Source organism: Triturus cristatus, chromosome 10 (assembly GCF_964204655.1).
Source record: "Triturus cristatus chromosome 10, aTriCri1.1, whole genome shotgun sequence".
Taxonomy (NCBI): Eukaryota; Metazoa; Chordata; class Amphibia; order Caudata; family Salamandridae; genus Triturus; species Triturus cristatus.
Window position 1 is genome coordinate 1,079,089,343 of NC_140593.1, and position 23,146 is coordinate 1,079,112,488.

The 23,146-nt window shown below is 43.3% G+C and overlaps 1 long non-coding RNA gene across 2 annotated transcripts in view; it reads right to left on the reverse strand.

Annotated features, from left to right (window-relative positions):
- The window catches only part of LOC146796593 (uncharacterized), a 131,056-nt gene that overhangs the window by 105,889 nt on the left and 2,021 nt on the right, over positions 1–23,146 (reverse strand). The window contains exons 2-3 of one of the 2 annotated variants that reach the window (XR_014969940.1): positions 18,625–18,791; positions 1,239–2,620 (exon numbers count right to left, since the gene is read on the reverse strand). This is a non-coding gene — a long non-coding RNA (uncharacterized LOC146796593). Of the gene's footprint in view, positions 1–1,238; positions 2,621–18,624; positions 18,792–23,146 lie in introns of those variants that run through there. The other variant, XR_014969941.1, reaches the window with a different exon arrangement.

The window sequence follows — 23,146 nt, forward strand, 5'->3', positions numbered from 1 at the left end:
GCCCATCTCTAAAGCTGTTCGGTGGATTGTGGCAAAGTGTGGTAACTCTAAAAACATTTTTGAATACGCCGAACCACCGCGCTTTTGAAACCTGCCTGTCCAGCACTGTTTGGGACTGCAACTTTGCGGAAGGCCCGCACTTACTGAAGCGCTGGCCTGGGCACAAGACAGAAGCAATGCGGTGAGATGTAGGATTCCTATCAGCAGCCCTTCACCCCCAGTAAACATCAAGGTGGGCGTGAGGGGAGAACGGACACCGCCCACTGGGGCAGTACTAACGTTGAAGGTCCGTTCCACACAGGCTCGGTATTCCGGGCTGGAGACATCCCCCTCACTGCCTGTCATCAATGCCTCAACCAATCGAAGCAGGCATGTGACTATTTCAATGTGGGTGTGGTACTTACCTGATGTTTGGCGGGCATCTGATGAAGCTATTCTAGCGAAACGCGTCATGCTGTGAGCCAATTAAAGGGGCTGTTGGAAACTTGAATCCGTGTGTGCTCGACTTCTTTTCGAGGGAGTGTGGTTCAGTATTTTGGTGCGGTCACAGCACCTATGAGCGCCCATCTCTAAAGCTGTTCGGTGGATTGTGGCAAAGTGTGGTAACTCTAAAAACATTTTGGAATACGCCGAACCACCGCGCTTTTGAAACCTGCCTGTCCAGCACTGTTTGGGACTGCAACTTTGCGGAAGGCCCGCACTTACTGAAGCGCTGGCCTGGGCACAAGACAGAAGCAATGCGGTGAGATGTAGGATTCCTATCAGCAGCCCTTCACCCCCAGTAAACATCAAGGTGGGCGTGAGGGGAGAACGGACACCGCCCACTGGGGCAGTACTAACGTTGAAGGTCCGTTCCACACAGGCTCGGTATTCCGGGCTGGAGACATCCCCCTCACTGCCTATCATCAATGCCTCAACCAATCGAAGCGGGCATGTGACTATTTCAATGTGGGTGTGGTACTTACCTGATGTTTGGCGGGCATCTGATGAAGCTATTCTAGCGAAACGCGTCATGCTGTGAGCCAATTAAAGGGGCTGTTGGAAACTTGAATCCGTGTGTGCTCGACTTCTTTTCGAGGGAGTGTGGTTCAATATATATATATATATATATATATATATATATATATATACATTTTGCCAAAGTCACATTGAAACTGCTGAACACTAATGAACGGGTGCCTTCCATGCGTGCAAGTGTCTGCACAAAATAAAAATTGTCAATCAAATAGAAGCACTCAACGGGTTCCCAATAATCTATTTTATTCAGTTGAAATGCCAAACTCGTTTCAACAACAATTTTTTCTTTCTCAGGGCCCTTAGAGTGGATTCACTTGAAGCACTCGTTTTTGTAGAGCTTCTTCCGTTTCCATTGGTTGGAATGCTGTCCACTACAATTCAAACAAAACTCTGTCAGCATGGACATTTCACCAATCAATAAAGTCAAACACAAAATTATAAACTTGATAGGTCTTTAGTAGATGCATTCTGTGACACTGGGCACAAAGTCCATAATGCGTTTCACTTTACTTGATCCATGCTGGTGAGCTGGAGCTTACAGTGAACAGGAGCAGTTTGACGTACAATTATTTGGTTACCCTCGTTCTGCCACTAAAAATGCCATTTCATGGCAGGCGGATCAAGGAAAGAGCATGTTTCATTACTACGCTTTACATTTTGTAATGTTGACTGAATGTCACCTGGCATGTCCCCTCTTCTCGGCATACGGCGGTTCTGGCAGTAAGTATTCTCTTTTCACCAAAGCCACATTGAAACTGCCGAACACTAACAAACAGGTGCCTTCCATGCGTGCAAGTGGCTGCACAAAATTTAAATTGTCCATAAAATAGAAGCACTCAACGGGTTCCCAATAATCCATTTTATGCAATTGAAATGGCAGACGCGTTTCGACAACAATATGTCTTTCTTAATGCCCTTAGCGTGGATTCACTTGAAGCACTCGTTTTTGTAGGGCTTCTTCCACTTCAATTAGTTGGAACGCTGTCCACTACAATTCAAACAAAACTCTGTTAGCATGGACATTTCACCAATCAATAAAGTCAAAAATTATATTATGAGCTTAATAGGACTTTAGTAGATGTATTCCGCCACATTGAGCACAAAGTCCATAATGCAATTCACCTTACTTGATCCATGCTGGCGAGATGGAAGTTACACTGAACAGGAGCAGTTCCTCTTACAATTATTTGGTTACCCTCGTTCTGCCACATAAATGCTATATCAGAGCAGGCGGTCCAGGAAAGTGCATGTTTCGTAACTACGCTTTACAATTTGTAATGTTGACAGAGTATCACCATGCATATCCCCTCTTCCCAGCACATGGTGGTTCCAGCGGTAAGTATTCTGTTTTCATCAAAGTCACATTAAAACTGCCGAACACTAACAAACGGGTGCCTTCCATGCATGCAAGTGGCTGCACGAAATTAAAATTGTCCATCAAATAGAAGCACTCAACGGGTTCCCAATAATCCATTTTATTCAGTTGAAATGGCAGACGCGTTTCGACAACAATATGTCTTTCTCAGGGCCCTTAGCGTGGAATCACTTGAAGCACTCATTTTTGTAGGGCTTCTTCCACTCCCATTGGTTGGAATGCTGTCCACTACAATTCAAACAAAGCTCTGTCAGCATGGACATTTCACCAATTAAAAAGTCAAACACGATATTATGAACTTAATAGGTCTTTAGCAGATGTATTCCGCCACACTGGGCACAAAGGTCATAATGCATTTTACCTTACTTGATCCATGCTGGCGAGATGGAGGTTACAGTGAACAGGAGCAGTTCCTCTTACAATTATTTGGTTACCCTCGTTCTGCCACTAAAATGCCATATCAGAGCAGGCAGATCCAGGAAAGCGCATGTTTAGTAACTATGCCTTTAAGCATAATATATATACCAGGGGAGAGATTGCTACAGGGCTGACCATAGGCCGGGCATTGCAGCCATCGCCCTGATTTCAAATGGGAAATGTCATTGTTTTGACTCCCTTTTCTTTTGTCTTTTTTTGCAAAAAAGGGGCAAGCCAAATCCACATTAAATGAGCATTTTTATGGAAAGTTATATGCATATTCAGTGAACAATGTTATAGTTACCTCATCACGGCCCCTTTTAAAAATATAAGCTCACTGAATTTAGTTCTTTTTTTTTTTTTTTTTTTTATAAACCTTTATTGGTACATAAAGCAGTTACAAACCCGGGCCTGAAACCATCACAGTCGGCCAGTAGTACAGAGTCGATCAAAGCAAATCAGTCAATCCACAAGAGTACAACAACCCGCCTCCCAAATGCCCCGTCGTAACTCAGGATAGTATCGGTACCATATCGGCACCAGGATGAAAGAGGTTTCTTTTAGAGTTTTACGAAAGAACAGGATCTAATGCCGCACAATCCAATAATACAAAGGACAGGGGTTACCACAGCTCAGGATATTCACAGGCGGGACTATTGTAGGCAGGACGTTGGCGGTGACGCACCTTAAACAGGATAGACAATGAGCTATACAATTCGCCCACCAATACAGATTCATGCCCGCTGCAATATAAAAACGTTAAAGAAACATCCACCCCTGTAATTTGTAATACCAGGACGTATAGAGAGGAACCTGTGAGACAGTTCCCAAAAGAAATAAAAAAGAAAGAGGAGAAGTAAGAGAAAGCCAAGAGAGACAAAGAATAAGAAAGAGGCCCTAGGAACATAAAAGGAAAGAACAGTAGTACCCCTCCCCCCTAACCCCCCACCCTGCACCTCTGCCAATGGCTACGGCCTCCCCCTTAACAGCGTGCCTGTCGCCCGGTGTACGGAACCCGAAATATAGAAGAAAGGAGAAATATAAAAGAAGGAAATATAAAAGAGAAAGATATATTGGGGGGTTCACCAGTACAGGCCCCCGGCCCCTCCGCGTAACTTACAGGTATATCCGTTCCGCTGCAGGACAGCCGAGGAACCCATCGACTCAGAATAGCAGTCGCTCCGCCAGCCCCCCCAGTTACCCCCCTGTCAGCATCTGAGGGAAACAATCACTATTTCGTAACCCAGCCCCACCCGGCCATTATCAGAAACATGTCCCAGTCCACACAAAACGTAGCCAACAAAGCACCAAGAGTACAATAGACAAGGATATCCAAAGAAGAGTAGGAGTTCTTCCAATACGCCAGGACACGACACATTTCACAGCCGTTCACAGCCCACAACCGCCTCCCACGCAGCAAGACATAGTCCGGTTCAGGAAGAGTAGGCAGTTCAATTTAAATGGGTTGCGCGACGATGTCTGCCACAAGGGAGAGGGCAATAAAGGAGTCCCCACAGTCTCACATCCGATGGAATCCCCGAACACTCCATTAGTCCATGGACCAAGTTCCATTCCGACGATGCCCTTTGTAGCGATCAAGTAGACCCCAGTCACCAACGTCCACTCATCAGCAACGTATAGGGTCCCGTAGAGATATCCATCCGGGACATACCACAGATCGTAGAGGGAGTCACCAGGCAAAGGCACACAGTGAAAATACCGCATCAGGCTCTCTCATACTTCCACTTATGCCGGGGACTAATCGCCATGCGAACCAAACCCACTCGCTGTGCTTCCAAAACACGGGAAGGGGCTTCCGAACTCCACACTCCTTTTGAAATGCGCATCGCCATCGACTCGGGCGGGCAGGGTTCCATGAGGGTATCACTACCAAATGGGGCGCACAGCATTAAAGCCACCAGAGTTCACACTAGAGCCTCCATCATTTGTGCCATCCGGACGTCTCCCCGGTGGCACCCGTTATGATAGCCATCGCAACTGCCCCCCAGAGGTCTCATCTGCGCCATCCAGTGTGTCCGAACGACTCCAAATCGCCATGCAGCAATCGGCCCGATCCGCCGAATCGCGGGATACAGGCAGCAGCTAGCGGGTCGTACCAATCTCCAGCAGAGAGACACAGAGCAGCGTCACACGTCCACATTTAGCGAGGCAGCGTTCGGGTGGGTGGGGGGGGGGGCCCGTCCGGCATGAGGGGACGGCACTCAGCAATGGGCGCTAGGATGTTGTTCAGGGCGGGTTCGAGCGCCCCCGCGGGTGACCGTGTTTTCCCGGCCGTTGTTGTTCCACTCACCACCGGCTACAGTATCACGTGAGGTCCCGGCTCCGGGACCCGCGTAGGCCACACCGACCGGGAAGCATATCTTCGTCCCTGAAGCTCGGAGAGCCGCCGGAGCGACTCTCGGTGAAATCGGTCCTTCTCCAACATCCAGGAGAGTGTCGGCAGAGCTGCCCCGACAGCTAGGTCCAGCAGCAAAAGGAGAGAGTCGACGGAGCCGGGAGCCCGGGCGGCCATCTTGGCCGCCGGCCCGGCTCCGCCGATTCAAAGCATTATTGATTCAACAAGACTGAATTTAGTTCTTGATGCTGACACCTCGTGCAGATTTATTTAAATGGTGGCAAAGTTGTTAGCAAGACAACAATTGGCTACATAATTAATATAAGCAGGAATTTGGTATTTGCAACCCTGGGATCAACATAAAGAAATTGTAAATTCCTGATCTGCTAGTGCTCTATCCTATTCCTCAATAATACTCCATCCAATGCTCTCCTAAAACGTTCACAGTTCTTTAATTAACACTCTCATTGCCTGATGTTTGATTGTTTTTTTGCTTGCAGAGGGGTTTCAGACCCCTTTGCGACTGCAAAAGGCGAGTTGACCATGTACTAGTCCTATTTTGCGAGTCGCAAATTATTTGTGACTCACAAAATAGGAAAAGCGAGTCGCTATTATGAAGGGGTGTTCCGAGGGCGTCCCTTCCTAATAGCGAGTCCTCCAGGTATGTATGACTTTTTGCGGTCGCAAAACAGTCGCAGATTACCACCCTTCTCAGAAGGGTGGTAAAGCACTCGCAGGTGGGAAGGGGTCCCCAGGGGATCCCTTCCCCTTTGTGAATGCATCGGAAAATACCATTACCTGGCCTTAAAAAATGGAACGAAAATGTTTCATTTTTTTATTTTTTAAATGCATCCTGCTTTATTGAAAAGGTGTCACAGACCTGGTGGTCTAATGACCCCAGAAGGCCACCATCCCTGTGAGGCTGGCCATTCCCGATGGGGTCGCAAAATGCGAGTGGCTCATGAATAATGATGAGCCTTGCATTTTGCTACCCCATTGGGAATCGCTAACAGTGTCTCTGACACAATTGTACATTGGATTTAGCACCTCGCAATTTGTGACTCGCAATTTGTCGCAAATTGCGAGGCACAAAATCCAATGGTCATACATCTGGCCCTCAGTCTGTTACAAACCTACCTGAAAGTCATCAAGTCTGGTCATTAGTGAAAGTATAGCAAAGTGACATAGGGGAGGTTACTAAGTAACACAAATTCCGTAATTTCTGTCCTAATCAAATCAACAGAAACCTCATCCTCTAGTAAAGCTTCATCAATAATCATTATCACTTAAGTTCTAAAGCATATTTTATGATTCAAGCACCCAATTCAAGATAAATGTGTGCATATCCTGAAATATATATTAGATGTGTTCCACACCTTACATGCTGAAACTCGCATTAAATATCTATGTATAGATAATATCTACATGCATGAGATCTGGTAGACATCACATTAAGTCTAAATCTTGCATCATTTATTTGATTGCTACTCTTGCCTGGGGCATAGTGATTCCTGCTCCAGTTTTTTTTCTTTCAGAGTTGCAGTGACTTACTTCTCTAAAAACCACCAGGCCCAACATAAATTTGATACTGAAATGATATTTATTCAAATTTGTAACATATCTGGTTATCTTCTTTTCTAAGCTCATTCATCATTCTCTGGAGTGTTCTCCTGACATATATTTCGTGCTTATATGTCTAGTGATGTTAAGTGATCTTTATTGCGGCTTTCTACATATTACATTTTCAGTGCTTATTGCCAGCTCCTCAATGCATGGCCTGCTACATGATTTATTACATCCAGACAGTAAATGAGGTTCTTTAAACAGAATAGTCTTGCTCTTTTTATTCTAATAGAAGCCAAGCAATGTTCCCAATAAAGATTAATCAAGGCACCATTCAAAAGCCGCCCATCATCCAGTTTGCTGGTGCATTTTCCAAAAGTCGCAAATACCAATGCTTTAAACGGTTGTTTAATTATACGCCCTACCCTTGTGTATTAGTTATTGCAGACATTTAGGAGAAATACTCATAAATCTTTAAACCCAGGTACTCTTATTTCGTATTCGTTTCTTGCACCACTTTCCTAAACTCATACCCAAGCACTTACATTGTTATTAAAATACAAACAACTGATGGCCTCTTCTCTTTCCCATTACTTCTTGCTCAATAAATTATCAAATTATAGAACGTGTTGTGTTTCTCAGTAACATACTAATCCTTTGGTTAACTCCAACGGCTATGTTATGCAAAGTGCCCCGGGGGTGCCTCAGACGTATATGCCCATTCTTTTTTCCCATGCCAGGGGTACTAAAGAATGGGCCACAGATGATTGTGCGGATAGCACCTTCTGGACATTTAGCACCGGTGCAGTCTCCCGGGAGGAGTCTCATCATTTGCATGGGGGTGTGGTGTTATACAAACAAGGAATCCCTTGCCTTTGTGCCCGCGCCATATTACTCAGAGGCGAAGAGGCCATCTGGAGGTGCACCACATGGAGATGACACCCAATAAATTCAGCACTTGAGGGCACCCTTTGAGAGGGGAGCACAGAGGTCCAAGGGACTCCCAGTCATCCCCTGACAGACAGGGGCAGCCGCTCCCTGCACCCACCTGCCAGAAGATCCCCACACCCCTTTAAATATGGGTCTGCTGCCTCATTGATAGGCAAACCAACATCTTCAGGCAACTGGCTAGCCTTTTACTAATAAGCTGCAGCCAGCGCACGGACTGTGGCATTACACAGTGCCCCAGTCTACACGCGGCACATCCAGTTAAAGTGTGCAGTACTACAGCTTGGGTAAATGCACCCTACTTGTAATATACCCCAGATATTCCAATTCCTCTCTTGTTATCTATCTTCCTTTAATATGATTTTTCTGGTATGGCTTTCATTTTTTTAATCACTTCCATGTTTCTATATGATATCCTAACATTTTTACTTTGTCAATTTCTTAACTCCCTGCTTTTTCAGCAATTTTGTTTCAATTCAATTGTTTTACTTTGCTTTTTTGTTCGATTTTTTGAGGAATACACACATTTATGAGATTTATGGGTACCACTGTTACCCGAATTGAATCTGTGTTGGTATTTCAAATAGTAACTGCTAAATGCATATTGTCTTCCGTTTTGTGTACCTCTCTTGATTGTGTATGCAACGCAATTCAAATACAAAAGTATGAATAAGAATATCTTTAGAACAATATGTTTGAATGAATGATCCAAAAATACCTGTTTTCATTTGAGTAGTGAAACATTTAAAAAATCAATACATCTGAACTATTCAAAATCAAAGAATTGAAGTGTATATATTTTATTAAATAGCCATGTATACAAGTTTTATATGAGTTTTTGGAAAAGGAATGGCCGAATCTGTAATATCTTTTGAAAATGGAAAGGTTTTCTTTTTAAAAATAAATAAATTTGAAGGTGCTTGCACTAGCCTTCAACATTCAACATTCAACACAACGGACCTCACCATCCACCTTTTAAACAGGTCTGCTCACCATCTCTCACTGAAAATGCTAAGGAAAGAAATATATATATATATATATCACCTACTGGCGGTGGGCAGTAGGTAGTTATACTTAGGACCTTTTTCCATAGGAAAAGCATTTTTTGTTTTGCTAATAACTTTGGCGCTGTTTGACGAATCTTTACAACATTTCCAAAACTACTTTGCAGTCACTGCAGCTGCTGTATGGAAAGTTTTGGGGTGATCCGTCAAGCTGGGGATGAGAAAAAGGGGGGTCCCAAAACACATTTACCCCATGCAATTTCCATTAGGAATTTTAGACATGACTACAGCACGAATCGCTGAACAGAATTACACCAGATTTGGCAGAAAGCTAGATCTTGGATTAGAACGAGTGCCTTTTGTATTTTGTGTAAATCTGCTCAGTAGTCTATGAGTTATTAAAGTAAAATGAGTTATGTATATCTCGAGATGTGGATCTCCCAGAGATCGTCTGTGGATCTCGGTTGATTTGCGGATCCAGGCGCCAACAGCATTGCTGTGATTGGTTGGCTGCAACCAGAGAGTAAATTTGCAACTGTCATCTTGTGCATTGGGACATAGTTTCCAGTAGGGAGAATAAAATGTATAAGTGATAGAAGTGGTCAGGGTACAGGTACACTGACCCCATGGGACTGATGGAGCCATTTGAGAGGGATCCCTCATGGGCAAGAAATTGACCCAAAATAATTTTTTTTTAGCCCACGAGGATCCGCAGATCTACTCAGATCTGCCTGTATCCTCACAGATTCAGGCGGATGGCCCCAATTAAAAAATCGCATACACCCACTCACAGACTCACACAGCTACTCACACACTCACTCACTAACTAACTCACATACCCACTTACACACCCACACAACCCCTCATACACCCACTCACACACCCATACAGCCACTCACATACCCACTCACACACCCACAGAATTACTCACACACCCACTCACAGACCCACTCAGCCACTCACACAGCCACTCATACAAACACTTGCACATCCACACACCCACTCACAGACTCAAAAAACCACCCACACAGCCACTCACACATCCACACAACCACTCACTCACACACCCACTCACACACCCATACAGCCACCCACTCACAGGCACACAAAACCACTCCCATACCCACACAGCCACTCACACACCTACTCACTCACCCACACAGTCACTCACACAGCCACTCAAACATCCACACACAGGCAGTGATACACTTATGGAAATTGGAATACCATATGTTTGTATTAAATGTTTTGTTGTTTTAGTATTGAATAAATATAATATATTATTATATAAGATATTATTTTCAGAGGATTTGCAACGGATCCACAAATCCCAATTTTTTTGTTTTTTTTTAAAGAAAGACTTGGTGCATTGCATTTATATGAAGACCACATAAGTTACCTTACCCTAATTTTTACATTTTGAGTTTTAAAATATATAAGAATGAATGTGTGAATGAAATTCATTTATAAACTTCCAAAAATGTATATTAGTAAATTGATCTTATGGGTCAAATCATAGTACAATTTATATTTAAAAAACAATGAAATTCACTAACAAAGTAAAAGTTTCAGGTATGTTATAGTTAGGAAATAACATTGAAAAACAATAGAAATTCACAGAAAAAACAAAGGTCACAGGGATGTTACAGTTAGTAAATAGGATTTAGGAAACCTTAGAAGTTTGCTAAAAAGACAAAGCTTTTCCGGACGTTATAGTTAAGTTCAGATTTTACACAAATAAATCCATAGGAATTGAGCAGTTATAGTTAGAGTTATCTTAAGTAGCTATTACTTGTGCCCTTAGGTAACTACAACTTACACCATCGCCATGCACAGTTTTTTCATCAATAATTTTACAGCACAAAAGGCAATGGCACTCAAAGACTTAATAAATCTGAAAACCTTTATCCCATCAATTCATGCAGTGTGCCGAGATGGTAACATGGACAATAGACCTTCCTCAGACCAAAGGTGTCTTGTTCTTCTCACGGAAAATAAACATAGAGCTATTATGCCATTACCGAGATGCCATGCTTTTTTCAATGAACATAGAAAAAATACTCTTGTTCTCCCAAAGTACAATGGACATAATAAAAGTACTTTCAGAGTAAATTTGAATATTCACATTATACTCAGTATCCTTTTTCCTTAAAATTCATTAATAATTTTCAAAAAGAAATCCCTCTGTTGTAAATATATTTATAAAAGTGCTGACATATTGTATGAATAGTCTCAATTTGACATATATCCTTCAGAAACATATACCCTTCTTCCCTTCAATTCAATAACAATTTTCAAAAGGAAATTGCACTGTTCTAAATATGTTTATAACAGTAAGGACATTGTTCTCACTACATTGCTGGTGTCGCTTTTCATGCACCATGTCTCTATGTTCTGGTCAGAGTGATATATAACAGTGCAAAACGTTGTTTCTATGTAGCAAAACTATTAAGTCCAAGTGCATATATATATACTTATATAAATAGGCAACATATATCTGTTTATTGTTAGTCTATGGTTTACCCTATTTGTACATATTTATTTACTTTGCCCATTTGTTAAATCTGTAAATTATTATATTTAATGTTGCTACCAATTAATGCATTTCTCACATATTGTTTTCATCGAGTTTCCTCTTAAACGTTTCTTCTAATCCCATTCTGTGAAATGTTCAGTTCATGCTTAGTTTTCACGCTAGCGAGCTACAATTTATCCACAGATAAATAAAGAATACAGTTCTGATGCTCACACCTAAACAGGCGGATTTCCAATTGAGTTGCTGTTCTTCAGTTCGATGGCATATTATTTTCAGTGGATTATTACTGCTCATTTTCTACTGGAGATCTTGGGACTGCTTTGCAAAAAATGTAAAAGTTAAGACATTTACACAAATGCTCAAAAGCATTTTTTTAATACTTTTTTGCATTTCATAAACCTTCATAGTAATATGTCTGGAAAGATGTACGAGACACAGTTTTCTTGACATTCCATTGAGAATGTCTTGTGATATTTTTATGATTTGCACAATGCCTAATGTACATAGTGTACAATTTTCAACTATTGAAAGAAGCGCAGTGTATAAAATGTACAATTATCTCCTTTTGCTTTCCTTTTTTCCAAGAGGTAGACATTTTAACAATGGAGTAATGCCTTCCACTGCATGACCAACAGATCTGGAGGTGATCCATTCCCCTTTCCCGCCTCAAAAAGAGAGTTACACTGGCCCCTTTGCTGGAGTAAACTCCAGAGTTGTAGCCATGTAAGGGCTTGGCAGGGCCAAGCATACCTGCAATAATACTTGCCAAACCCAAATGCAATTGTTAAGTAGCATAGAGATTGCTTTCCAAATAAAAAACTTAGATCATGTTCACACTTTCTTGAATATGTTTGGCATGCAGTACTGCACTCTGAAATAAACTTCAAACTATTTTTTTATTTTTCAAATGTTCAATGAAACTGTTCCAGCACGTCCATTACAAAATTTAGTGTGAGATAATTATAATGCTGCATGCATCATTGTAATGTATGTATTATTGTGTATGTATACAAAAAAACTAGTTTTACTTATCGAGTCTCCCTTTTTCTGAAGTGGATCTTTCTATCTCTTTCTAGCAAAACCATTGTTATCCATCATAAAACACTTAATACCACGGTTCACTTTTTAGCTCACTAAATCTCTCATCCATCTTTACCATCAGGAATCTTCCATGCCCTTAGTGCTTTGTTAGTAGTTTACAAGAATATAATGGCATTGCATGAGTAACAAATGATAGTATGATGACATCTGGGACCCACATTGACATCAGGAAACATACAACGGGGCATGAACAAGGATAAAGGTGTACCAAAGAGCTGCACTAACACTCCGTTTGGCATACAGCCACAAGAACACCAAAGAGAGCATGCGGTATTACCAAGGGTGCAGTGTTAAAGTGGCACTGATACCAGGCAAATGTGCGCTGTCATTAGGATACTGACACTGGCATATCAACACCGACACTAGGACACAGGGGACACTGGAACAGGAGCTATTACTGCCATGGAATCAGTGAAGCTGGAAAGCTGACATTGGGCACAAAGATAAATGCATAGATTTTACCATTTGACAGTTTCATTGCAACACTGACATAGGGTGCTAGACTACAAGGGTACTGACACTAAAATGTGGTGCATGGACAAAGTACCTGAACAGTAGGCCTGGGTGGTGAACTCCGCTCCGTTCGTGAAGTTTGCAGAGTTTTCCGCACTCTGCGGAGCACGCGGAGTCCCAAAAAACTCTGCGGAGCGGAGCAGAGTTTTTTCCTTTCCCATACTCGCCAATGTTAAGTTGCTGAGCACTAGCAAGGAGAATCCAACGCTAGACAACCTCCCAGTGAGATTTCTCAACGCGAGCAGTTGCGGATGGTCACAACCGTTCGCGTTGAGAAACCCTCCATTTGTGTTGAGGAAGCTGCTGCTCAAGTAGAACATCTACTCAAGCGGCAGAGAGAAGCAGCGCCCTGTTGCGCTGCTCATAGTGCTATTTGCACTGATTTTCCAGCACTGGACAAGCACCTGGCACTAAAAAAATCAGTGCAAACATCGAGACCTAACATGCTCCGCTGCTTGCTGAACTCCGCATAGAGTGGTGGAGTTTTTTGGTCACTTCGCGGAGTTTCGCATAGTGGAACTACGCAAACTCTGCCCAGGTCTACTGTACAGTGACACAAAATAAGGAGATGATACAGACGTGACATTAGAGAGTTTACTGACTTGTGGCTAGTGACAGGGGATGCTCTAAAAAGGAGTCTGACATGGAGATACTGCCACTGGGGCATTGCCACTGTGACATAGACACTTGAACACTGACAAAGGCGCACCAACACTGACAAAGGGATGTTGACTTGGGGATAGCAACACTGGAACATTGAAACGGGTGACAAAGACTAACAATGATACAGGTGCACCAATACTGCCACCAGGGCACTATAACAGCATCGCCGGCAATCACTACACATACTGGGACACTGACATAGTAACACTGACAAAGGGATATTTACTTTGGAGCAGTGGCACTGGAATGCTGAAGAGCCCAAGAATTCATGCTAGGACAATGGCATGGGGCAGGCATATTGGGAGAGGGATACTAAGATTCTAACTCCAAAATACGATGCTTGGACACAAGACCAGGACAGTGACATGACACAGATACTAATACAGGGGCACGATTGGGAAGACACAATACTGGGGTACTGACCTGAGATCAATTACATGGTCCACTGAGCTTGGCATACTTACACAAGGGCCCTGACATGGAGCCACTTACATAGGGACACAGGCATTGATACTGACACTGGGATACTGACTTGGGCTTTGAACAATGGACCACTTCCAAAGGTTACTGCCAGCTGAGTACACTGGCATTGAGACAAAAGGTCAGTGACACAGACACTGAAACTAACATGAGGACATTGACATTTAGAAGCTGACATTGTCATATGGAAAATGAAAACTAATAGCTGATACAGCGACATTGACATTGGGATACAGTCACAGGGACCAACACTGAGACATGTGTAGAGGAACAAATAGTGTTATGGATATTGGTACTGGAAAGCGGACACTAGAAAATAAACTGAGGGACAATGACACATATGTGTTAACATTGACATAGAGACACTGACGGAGTAACTGAGACAGGTCTACAAGCACTAATGCTGAGACACGGACATATGACCACTAGAAATGGTAACCTGACACAGAAATGCTATAAAATGTGGCTACAGACAGTAACACTAGGAAGTGCCACAACAAAAGGGCATCAGCATAGAGGGATTGACACTGGGCTACCGGCATTAGAACCTAGTGGTTACACAGAGGATTAGCCGGGTCGCGGGGACACAAACATGGAAGTTCCACCACTCCCACAAGGATTCTGATAAGGAGACACTTACACAAGAGCCCTGCTATGGATACATTGATACTGGAACACAAGGATACTGGCATTAACACTCGGAAGTGACATGACCCAAGGGCACCATTATATAAGCATTGATAATGGGTCACTGCACTAGCACACCAACACTGACACAAGGGCATACAAACAATTGGGCACCAACATGTGCACGTAGAAACTGATGGGGGACACTGACACAAGAGTACCGATATGGATGCATTGACACTTGCACATGGATACTGATGGCGGTACCCTGACACAATAGCACTGATGTGGATACATTGACACTTGTACATGGATACTGATGGGGATGCTGAAACAAGAGCACTGATGTGAATACATTGACACCTGCACATGGATACTGATGGGGATATGGTGACACAAGAGCACTGATTTGGATAAATTGACACTTTCACATGGATACTGATGGGGACGCTGACACAAGAGCACTGATATGGATACATTGACACTTGCACTTGGATATTAATGGGGACACGCTGACATAAGAGTACCGATATGAATACATTGACACTTGCACATGAATACTGATGGGGACGCTGACACAAGAGCACTGATATGGATGCATTGACACTTGCACATGGATACTGATGGCGGTACCCTTACACAATAGCACTGATGTGGATACATTGACACTTGAACATGGATACTGATGGGGATGCTGAAACAAGAGCACTGATGTGGATACATTGACACCTGCACATGGATACTGATGACGATACGCAGACAAACGAGCACTGATATGGATACATTGACACTTGTATATGGATACTGATGGCGGTATGCGGACACAAGAGTACTGATATGGATACAGTGACACGTGCACATGGATACTAATGGGGGAACTGACACAAGAGCACGACTATGGATACATTTACACTTGCAAATAGAAACTGATGGTGGGACACTTGCACATGGATACTGATGGCGTATGCGGAAACAAGAGTACTGATATGGATACATTGACACTTGCACATGGATACTGATGGGTGGACGCTGACACAAGAGCACTCATATGGATACATTGACACTTGCAAGTGGATACTGATGGGGGAACTGACACACGAGCATGGCTATGGATACATTGACACTTGCACATGGATATTGATGGGGAAACGCTGAAATAAGAGTACCGATATGGATGCATTGACACTTGCACATGGATATTGATGGGGTGACGCTGACATAAGAGCACTGATATAGACACATTGACACTTGCACTTGGATACTGATGGGGGACGCTGACACAAGAGCACTGATATGGCTATATTGACATACAGGCACAGCACAAGAATATTGCAATTGACATTGGAACAAATTCATGGACATTGGGAAGGTGATTGCTTTCATTGGGACACAACCATAGCACTGGGAGACACTGGTATTGAGACAGTTAAACTTATATGGGTACAATGACATTGGAACGGCAAGGCTGGGCAATGATACAGACTATGAGATGTGGATATGGGCCCTGGGACACTGACATAAGAAGATTGTAATCTGACAACTCCAAAGTCCATCAGTTCCCCGATTGTTCATCAAGTTAGAGTGAAAACAGTCAATTTGACCTATCTAAATGCCAACACTTTCTCTACTGTTGCTTAGATTTGAGTAGGTGTAGAAGATTGGACGATTGGACCCTTCCAAAGACTAACACCTTCCCTACTGTTGGTTGAGTTTGGAGTTGCAGTAGTGAATTTGACGCCTCCAAGTCTACATGTTTTACCTTATTTTTTATTGTTTTTATATACGATTTTTGTTTTAATGTGAAAAGTTAGTTATTGGAAATTCTGCTTTATTTTTTTTCTCTAGTAATATTTTTTTTATTTATTTCTTTTTTAAATATTGTTATTGTACACATTATTAGTTTCTTAACATCTAGTGTTTGTGAATATAATTAATTATCCTTAGTTTTTTATTAAGTTTCAAAATTAATTTAGCTCTTAGGAGATAGGTTAATTTTTGCATTAATTTTTAAGTATATATTTTTATTTTATGTCTGTAATTTACACTTTTTTACACAATTTTATACTTATATTATACTAATAATATATCATTTTTTAAGTTAATATATATGGTTTATAGTTTCAATAGTGTGATAGATAAAATTCAATACACTTATCTAATTCATGATCATATTATGGTCTTCTATATTTTGTCTATATTTTTCACTTTACATGTAAAGTATTTACAGTCAATATTTGTGACCTTGATACTTTTTTGAGGATTTTTTGTCACCAATATTTTTGTCAGAGATATTTCTTCATACCACTATCATTGCGCTCTAATGCATAAACTGACTGCCCGGGTTTTTCTGTCGTATTATGAATGCCTGTGCCAATATTTCCTGTGTTTCTCTGCAGAAACATTGACCTTGTACGTTATTGACAGGTTTAATCCCTGTTTAAGGTATTCTGTTGCATCAATACAAATCTCTGTGTGTATGTTTTTGTTAATGCGGTGTACCACACTATGGGGCATATATAAATGCGTGTATCGCCACAGGAAAATTCCCTTTTAGGGTGGCGTTAATAGGAGGCATCGCCAAAATGGTGAAATGAGTAGAAATGCTTTATTTCACCTTGTTTTTGCTGTTTCTATGTGTGCTGCATTGTGCAGCACACAAAGAAACAGCAAATTACCATAAATTATTGTTTATGTGCTGGAAGGTGTTCCTTCCTTCATATAAACCCTAATTAAAAAAAAACGATGATTTGCAACTTCTATGTGTGTTGCACAATTCAGTATACATAGGAGTTACAAATCGCAATTCTGGATTATTTATGTGCAAGAAGGGACTCCTTCCTGCACATAAACAATCATTCCCTGAACTCAGACTCCCTTACACTATGGTGCAAGGGCAGGGCCGGACTGGGAATCGAAACCGGCCCGGGACTGCTCAGCTGCCCTCCCTGGGGGGGGGGGGGGGGGGGGGGGGGGATAGGGAGAAGGGGGGCAGCCGAGCTGTTTACAAGGGCCTGTTTCGGCGGATTTTGTAACCAGGGGCCGATATTTTCGGCCCCCAGTAACAAAAACGCCCCCGGGCCCAAAACCGGCCCTCACCCTGGCAGCCCACTGGGGAAACGCCTGGTGCCCGCTACGGCCAGTCCGGCCCTGTGCGAGGGTGCCTGCGTTAGCGCTAGGCAGCTGAATTTAATGCCAGCCCAGGGAGAAATTCAGGTGTGTGTCGTATTATTGTAAATACGGTACTTCCCTGTGTTTCTACTGAGAGAATTTCAGAGCTAACCCATGCTACGCCACTTTCTTGAATATATGCCCCTGTATTTTTAAGCACACACTTCTCTATTTTGTTCACGCAAATTCTAACTTTTGTATTAAGTATTAATATTAACGGACACGATAGTCCATATATTTCTGCTGAAAAAAGCGATATCTGCTTGTATTTGTTACTGTGTAAAAATTGTAGGCTTTGCTAGTAAGTGCCCCAACACCCTTTGATGGGCATTATTCATGCTATACCATAAATTGTGGATTAAAAATAAAGAATGCATTAAAAGCTTTCACCATAGGGGATGGTTCTGTCGTGTTGATTTCTAATAGTCATCAAACTCAATGTTTAGAAATGTACTCAGACCTCTGCTGATCACAAAGGGGCATCGGGGAGGGTATCAAATAAAGTGATTTCTAAAAGTGCTCATTTAAGACCGGTCTCTGCCACTTTTTGGGATGATTCTGTCTTAATTAGTTCAATAGCTTGCGCAATGCTATTTAACCACCTTAGACAAGGGTAAATGATCGCTTGTCTAAGGATCTTTAAAAGCATGCACTGTTTCTGGCTGCAAATGTAGCAGCATTTGTTGACTGTATCTGAAGTAAACAACATGCCAATAACAGACAATACGCCACTTGGTGTAATTACATGACATTCGTAGTAACCGTTTACTGCAAATAATGCCCCACGTGAACAACAGAAAATGAGTGGTTGCTGTTCAATCAATCAATCAGGGGTTTGTAAAGCACAGCTACTCACCCGCGAGGGTCTCAAGGCGCTGAGGAGGGTGCAGATCCAACTGTGCGCGGGGTTCATTCGAAGAGCCAGGTCTTGAGGTCCTTCCTGAATTCTGACAGCGATGGGGATTGCCTGAGGTTGTTCACGGTGCTTCTATTTAAATACGTCTTTGCTCCAAAAATTGACACCTGGATACATTTCATGTTGAAATATAGCAGGAAATGACAGATTTGAGTTATGCATAAACACACCAAATTTTGCAAATTTCGTTTAAATTTTGCATAAATATATGAAAGAAAATTACTCAAAATTTGAACATACCTACTTACCACCAAGGGCAAGAAATATTGTGCGAGCTGTCCCCGGAACCCTCACCCTGAAGAATGTGAGGTGAAGCACAGGGGCGCTAAAAATCTATTTGGGATGCAACATTAAACTTGTATGCAACAGCGTACAATGATTTGACCTGGCAACGGTGGAACCATGGCCAAACATGAGACCATCACACCCTCCTACCTCATGGAACTTGACCACAGAATGAACAGTCAGCTAAGCAGATGATAGGCTTGAGTGGTCTGTTAACCCCTTCCCCGCTCATGACGGAACCGTTCCGTCATGAGCCACGGTTGAGCTGTGCTCATGACGGAACGGTTCCGTCATGACATGCCCGTTGGCGGCCGCTCCGCCTGCGCGGCGCTGTTTCCCCGCCTGTGCGGGGGGACAACGCAAATGGGCGGAGTCATGACGGAACCGTTCCGTCATGAGCACAGCTCAACTGTGGCTCATGACGGAGCGGCTCCGTCATGAGCACAGGCCCACCGCGCTGCCCCCCTGCCCCCCCCAGCGCTGCAGCGGAATGTCCGCAGCAGCGAAGGGGTTAAAGAAAACAGGCAAATGGACCATAAGTCAAAAACACAGTTAAGAATCCACTGTTCAAGGTCTTCATGTCACGTAATTCCTCATTTTATCACATGCGTGCCACAAATGTAGTCGCAGCTTGCACAGGTAAAAGCAGTGGGGCGGTGTGGCTGGGCGGGATTGGGGCGGGGTGGGGGGTGGAGGAAGTCGACAGATGACGGGATTAGTAATATTAAATAAATACATAAATAAATAACCAGTTACTTTGCGCTTTTCACTGCCAGCGATGTGACGAACGCAAAGTGAGTAGTTTTATTTATTTAATAATACTTATCCCATCGTCTGTCGACTTCCACCAACCTGCCCCTCCCATCCACCGCCCCACTGCTCTTACCTGTGCGAGCCGCCACTGCACAAATGGCTACCCGGGCTTTAACCTCTTCTATGCCCATGACGAGATAGTCTCGTCATAGAGCACGGTTGCGCTGTGCCCATGACGAGACTATTTCGTCATGGACCCCGCCAGCTAATGAAAGGCCCGGCACAGGAGGGGGAAAGGGCAGGGCACTGAAGGGGTTAATGGAGTGGTGTTAAGACACAGGAGAGAAAAAATAGAATAAATATGGGGCATATGCAATCAGACGGTCAGACCATCTTTGATATACATTTCTAGGTAAACCACCAAGAGAGAACAGGTGCCCAAGAAAAGTTCAGGGTCAATACCATTCTGCTGACTTTCCTTGTTGAGTTTCTATTCAGGCCTAATTTAATTGGGCATGTAAACGAAAATATTTTATAAGAGGTATCAGTGCAGAATAACTTCACAATATTAATGGATCAACACCAGGGAGACAGACTCCCACAGAAAAGCAGCTCAGCCGCTAATATTCAGTGACAAGAGTCAAAAGCAGCAAATCATCTCGGAAAGTCAACAAATCTCCTCTCGGCTTGACTGTAAGAACATAATAGAGGGGATTACTTTTTCTTTTTTCCTCTAGAAAAAAGAATTAGAAAACCAAAATATGAAGTAATGAAGAAAGGGCCAAATGTATTAAGTTTCCCCGCAATGCTGTGCAGCAAACAAAAGTTGGTTTTCTGCCTTCCTGAAAGTGGTCCACGTCTATTAAGATATGGTGCTGTTGCTCCAACTCTGCTGGTGGACTTAGGGTTGCCTTGTGCCAATGCACACAACCTTCAACCATAGTGCATGGATGTGTGTGTGATGTCAAGCATAGGTTGTGTACTGGAAGGATACCATTTAAGTATAAAATACTAGGCTTGGGCATAGTTTAACACTTTTCCCACTTAGGGCCTGAGTAAATTGTTATATTCCAACCTCTGCATAAACCCCTATTTTCGCACAGGTCCGAATTAAGGGATGTGTTGAATACCTCAAGCTTCATTACATTTCGGCAAGTCAAACCTGCCGAAAATTAACAAGGGAAATGTGTGTGGTATTTAATTGTTTGTACACAATTTGCAGAGAGCGTCCTCTCGTGTGCAGTGTTACCCTAGTAGTCAGTGGGTGGTCTACATAGCAGAAAGTGCGATCTGCGATCATGCAACCTCGCACTGGCAGAAACCCCACGCATCCACAGAGCCAGAGCAGACTGAAGATCGTTCTCCCACATCGCAGCAAAGACCTGGAACGAGTTACCAGCAGACATAAGACGCGCACCCTCCCTGAACACCTTCAAGAAGACCCTCAAGACCTGGCTCTTTGGCTGAACGGAGCTGCACCCCACCCCCCCTCCAGCGCCTTGAGACCCTCACGGGTGAGTAGCGCGCTTACAATTCCCTGATTGATTGATTGATTGAAAGTGCTGAACTGTCATTGAGTATGACTCATCACCTCAAAGAAGTTCCCACCTTGGAGACAGGAGCACCTTTGAGGACAAAAACAGCCCTTCACCTTCCTAGTAAATTTTAGTTTTGGTGGGCGGGTGAATGTGGAGGTGGGAGAAGCAGTGCATACACACCATTGAGTTCAGTGAACATTTAGGGACATTAAACTACATGCTGAATATTCAACCTTTCGCCTTACAGACCTACCTTTCACAAAGGGCTCCGTGCTAATGGCCGATGAGCTCTATACAAGCCCCGTGCTAATGGCCAATGAGCTCTATACAAGCCCCGTGCTAATGGCCGATGAGCTCTAAACAAGCCCCGTGCTAATGGCCGATGAGCTCTATACAAGCCCCGTGCTAATGGATGATGAGCTCTATACAAGCGCCGTGCTAATGGCCGATGAGCTCTATACAAGACCCGTGCTAATGGCCGATGAACTCTATACAAGCCCCGTGCTAATGGCCGATGAGCTCTATACAAGCCCCGTGCTAATGGTCGATGAGCTCTATACAAGCCCCATGCTAATGGCTGATGAGCTCTATACAAGCCTTATATAATGTCATTGATTGGTGAGATGCCGCGGCGCACCTATCAATACAGCTCTCAGTTGGTCCTTTTCTGTCTGTTGTCATCATAATTGATGAACATCAATGAAAATTATCTATTTGTCATCGAACAAGTGGGACGCTCCCTATCAATCACTTTCACATCTGCAGCAGGCAGGGACCAAATGACCACCCTGTAGTGGCGTAGGATGAGGGGGGCCACAGGGGCGTTTGCCCCGGGTGCAAAACTCTTGGGGGGGGGGGTGCAAACTTTTAAAATAAAATAAAAATTGTACTACTCATTTTTTTATTTTAAATTTTTTCACCAGGAAGTGCTAACGGTCCATGGGTTAGGGGGCGCAATACTTGCCTTGCCCCGGATGCTTGCAAGCCCATGCTGCGCTGCTGCCACCCTGTGCACCTGGACGAGCCAGGCAGCCTGACAGGAAGCAGCAAACAAATTCTGGGCATGAGATTTTAGCCTCCAAACAGTTCCATCTGTTGCTTGCTAGTCTGGCATATCTCAATGCCATTGACAACATCCGCCCCTGCTGCCAGCCAATAGGTGGGCTGCCCAGCTCTCAGGTAACCATTGCCATCTGCTGCACCACGTGTGTTGGGCACCGGAGGAGAGTGGAGTGAGTGCCACGTGCGCACAGACTCTCGCGAGAATTGCCAACATGTTGGGAGTGGAACACAGTGTTCCAAAGAATACCTGCCATGACAGTCTTGGCCCCCTTTCACAGGAGACATGTGTTTTTCAGTCTAGACAGTGGAACATTATTCAGGCAGTTTTGGGGAATATGGCTGAAAATAGTTGTTAGTTTCGCATTTGATGCGTCGCTGCCAATTAGACCATCTGTAGTTTGACAACATTCGTACAGAGAAGTATAAACTAAAGCTGCAGCCTGCGAGACATTTCACTCTTTCAAGGGGACATAGTAGTATATTATAGGGCGCCATTTTGTATTTGCGGTGAAATCTAGTATCATTACTGGCATTTTGCCTTGTGAGGCAAAATACTTCAATAACAGAAATTTCTTTCGGTTAAAAAAGCTCTCGTGGGAGCACGGGAACAATGCAAATGAGCAGAACAAGAGCGGCTGTTGTTTGCATAATGTGTGATTTTTTTTCATTTTACCCGCAAAATGTGTGCTGGTGCATTTCACACCAAAAAAGTGCAAAATGCCAGACCAGCATTTCGCACAATTTCACACATTTATATTTAGGGGGGATTTCGCGTAATTTTTTTAGCGTAAATTACAGAAATTTCAGTTTTTTTCTCCTCTGAA